Raw genomic sequence first — 4,280 nt, forward strand, 5'->3', positions numbered from 1 at the left:
GATAAACACCTACTATGTGTCAAGTGTGATTCTAGGCACTGAGAATATAGCAATGGAAGAAAAAAAATCCGTATCCTCAAGGAGCTTAAACTCTAGTGGAGCCAAACATAAGATGTAGGAAGCTATAGGGTAATATTTGTCTATTTTTATACACTAGCCCCTCCAAAAACATGCACAAAGGAGCCCTTGAGACATTTTAACCTAATTGTCCCATGATTTTGTTGTGTGTTTTTTTAGTATTGCAAACTTAGATTTTATATTTTCTCCAAGAAATGTTTTGAATGAAATTTTAATACTACAGATAGGCTGTATATCTGTTTAGGTACTGAATATATTATCTGTATTTTTATGCTTACAATGAGAAAGACATTTTACCCCCAACAACCAATTTCACCCCATGGTGGGGGGCAAGCTCACTTCCATTGAAAATGCATCCTATTCATGTATGGATATATGATCTAAAAATAAATCCCTATTTAGGAACAGTCAGGCAGGTCTTAGCTATGAGGTGACTTGGCAAATACTAATTCTGCACAACTGTCACTGTCTTGATTAAAATGATAAATTAGCAATGTTTGTGTTGGCTCGCTGCCATTACCAATTTGTTTTCCTGACCTATTTCTGTATTCTGCCTATGTTTATTAGCCCCAATATCATCTTAAACTTCCTTATCATTCTAACTTCCTTATTAAAAAAGAATCTTTACTCTTAGCCATATTTACTTGAACACCTAATTTCAAAGCATCCTTTATTAGAATAAATTTATGTTTCAGTGATTCTACAAGCAATCTTATATTAACAGTCTAACTCTATGCCTAAAAATGGCCATCCATTTTATTTATTTCATTGGCTTTCAAAAAATTACATTATCACTAAAGAAAATGACATAGCCTGGCTGAAATAGCTCCGTGGTTAAGCATTGACCTATGAAGGAGGAAGTCATGGTTCAATTCCTGTCAAGGCACATGCCCGTATTGCAGGCTCCATCCCCAGTTGGGGGTGTGTAGGAGGCATCCAATCAATGATTCTATCTCATATTCAAGTTTCTACCTCTCCATCCCTTTCTCTCTGAAATAAAAATATACTTAAAAAAGAAAATAACATAAAAATATCATGACTTGGGGGGGTTTAAATGATAAAGAAAACTTCAGAAATGGGGGTAGTTCATTTGTGTACAAAGACAATAGTCACTGTACATATTTCAGTGAAGAATTAGTGAATGACTTCATTAAATAAAAGTAATTGAGAAACACACACACACAAAAAGGTGAATTCTAAATTGTTTTTCGAAGTCTTTATAGACATGCTGAACAAATCATATTTCAGGTTGCCAGGTTTTAGTACTATAAAATGCATTACAAAGTGCCGGTCATATATCTTGGAGTTTGTTTTCTCTGTGTAGAATGAAATTCCAGATTGGCTTTGATATTACCCTTGTATTTACATCTTGCTCCTTTGTTTAAACTGTCTTTTTTATTTACAGTATGCAGAGAAAAAAGCAGCTTTAAGTCCAATTACCATAATTTCTGCTTGACTTACGTGCATTTGCATCTTTCTTTGGTGACAGGAGATTTTTCCTCTAGGATTCCTCAATAAATCCTTACTAATCTGATGAGTAATTTGATGCAGAATTCATCCCTTTGTTGCACAAAATGTTAGGTGCCTGGGTAGCACTAAGTTTATGCATCAAGTCCTGCCTCTGGAACACAAGCCAAAAGCACAAAAAGCACTTGGCAGTGCCACGTTCGGACCATACCAAACTGCTGTCAACGACTCTTTTCTGAAAACCATCCCAAATTCTCGACTACTGAACCCAACGCAAATGCTTTCGCTTGAAATTACTTAAGGCCCTTCATGAAGTGCTCCCAGCTTATACTGTCTCCTCTCCAGTTGCCCTCAAATCAAATGTTTGGCTTCAGTGGTATCCTTCTCTGCTTCATATTCCTGTTATTGTTTTTCCCAAGTCTCCTACTTGAATCACCATTATGTATATTCCTATGAAAATCCTACTTAGCATTGAAGGCCTGGCTCAAATCGAAATCTCCCTTGACTCATCAGCTCATATCCACCTGTGTCTTCTATAAACTCTTATGGAAATGTATCAATATTCACTTATTTTGACCAAATTTTTTTTTAAATATATTTCACTGATTTTCTACAGAGAGGAAGGGAGAGAGACAGAGAGTCAGAAACATCGATGAGAGAGAAACATCGATCAGCTGCCTCCTGCACATCCCCCACTGGGGAAGTGCCCGCAACCCAGGTACATGCCCTTGACCGGAATCGAACCCGGGACCTTTCAGTCCGCAGGCCGACGCTCTACCCACTAAGCCAAACCGGTTTCGGCAATTGACCAAAATTTTTAAACACAAAATCATTGATTCTTACTGGAGTGTTTAAAGTGGGTCTGTAAATGCCAGCAGTATCACCACACAAGCTTGAATCCTGAGAGTCACCCAAAGTACTTTTCCATGATTCTCTGACATTCCTCTCTTTGAAGGGTGAAACTAATTCCCATGCCCTGGGTGTGAGCTGAACTTAATGACTCACTTCTAATGAGTAGAATATGGTAAAGTGACAGAGTGGGACTTCGGTGATCGGTTCAGAAAAGCCTTATGACTTCTGACATGCCCTCTCTTTTAGATAACTCATTCTGGGGAAAGGAAGCTGCCATTTGTAAGGACGCTCAAGCAACCTATGGAGAGATGCATATATTGAGAAATATGAAGCTTTGTCCAATAGCAATGTGAGTGAGCCATCCTGCACACAGATCCTTCAGCCCCAGTCAAGCCTTCAGATGTCTGAAGACCCAGCTGACATCTTTTTAAAAAATACATTTGTTTATTGATTTCAGAGTGGAAGGGAGGAGAGAGAGATAGAAACATCAATGATGAGAATCGTTGACCTGCTGCTTCCTGAATGCCCCCTACTGGGGGTTGATCCTGCAACACAGGCATGTGCCCTTGTCCTGAATGGAACCAGGGACCCTTCAGTCTGCAGGCCGACACTCTATCCACTGAGCCAAACTAGCTAAGGCCCAGCTGACATCTTGATTGCAATTTAGATGAGTTGTACCCAAATCCTAATCCATACAAAATTCAAGACAATATATGTTTATTATTTTAAACTGATAAAATTGGGGGAAGTTTGTTACTCAATAATAGAAAACAATACAGTATCATTGCTGTTCATTTCTATCACTTTCCTTATCATCCCTTCCATCACCAAGACCTGAATATATTTTTCTTCAAAATATATCCCCAAACCATCTGGTTTTCTTCAGTTCTACCACCTTTGTTAGCCACCATCTTTCACTGTGTCATTATCCTTCCCACTTTTGTCCTGCTTTCATTATTTATTGTTTCTCACCTCACTTGACCCTTTCCCCCTCCCGGGGGTGGGGGGTGGGGGGGTGAGATTCTTGACATTGCAGGCAGAAGGCTCTCTATGCACCCTGTGGTGGTACTTTTCAAGGGATGACACAAAACACAAGACTAATCTAAAAATGTCCCAGTCAAAGGAGCTAAGTGGACATGATGACTGGATGTGATGTAACCTGCATGAGATTCTGCAACTGGAAAAAACGGTATTAGGTAGAAATTAATAAAATATGACTGAAATATGGACTTCAGTTAATAATGATGTATATATGTGTTTATAATGTATAATAAGATAGTGTATCAATATTAGCTTATTAATTGTGACAAATATACATGCTAATATCATATGTTAATAATAGAGAAACTGTGGAGGTATATGGAAACTTTTTACCATTTTACAACATTTTTTATAATCCAAAACTGCTCTGAAATTTAAAAATATGTATTTTTTTAAGGTCAGAAAGATACACTGTCAATTTTAGTTTTTCCACTTTGAAGTTGTAAAAACAAAGACTGATGAGTTCGAGAGGCTTACGAAGATCAAACAGCCATTAAGAAGCAGAACTATGACTTGAATCCAGTCTCATGGTATTTTAATGCTGCTTATGAGCTATCCCCCCACCCCCGGCATTCTTCCTCTCCACTCCAAGAATCCCCCTTGAGAGTGGGCAAGTTCTAATAGAATTACTGGAGTCCCCAGTGAATAAACTCCTTCCCCTTATTCCCCTTGTATGCTGCCCCTAGTGTTTTAGGTGGAAAAGACATACACTGAGCCTTGGGTACAGATGCTGGGTAACTTTAGGAAAGCTCAGCCTGTGTAATTTATAAAAGAAATAAACATTTACAACTACAAAGCTCAGAGCATTAAAAGCATACTGCCTGCTATTAGCTCTCTGCTAA

This window comes from Myotis davidii, unplaced genomic scaffold (assembly GCF_000327345.1).
Source record: "Myotis davidii unplaced genomic scaffold, ASM32734v1 scaffold332, whole genome shotgun sequence".
NCBI lineage: Eukaryota > Metazoa > Chordata > Mammalia > Chiroptera > Vespertilionidae > Myotis > Myotis davidii.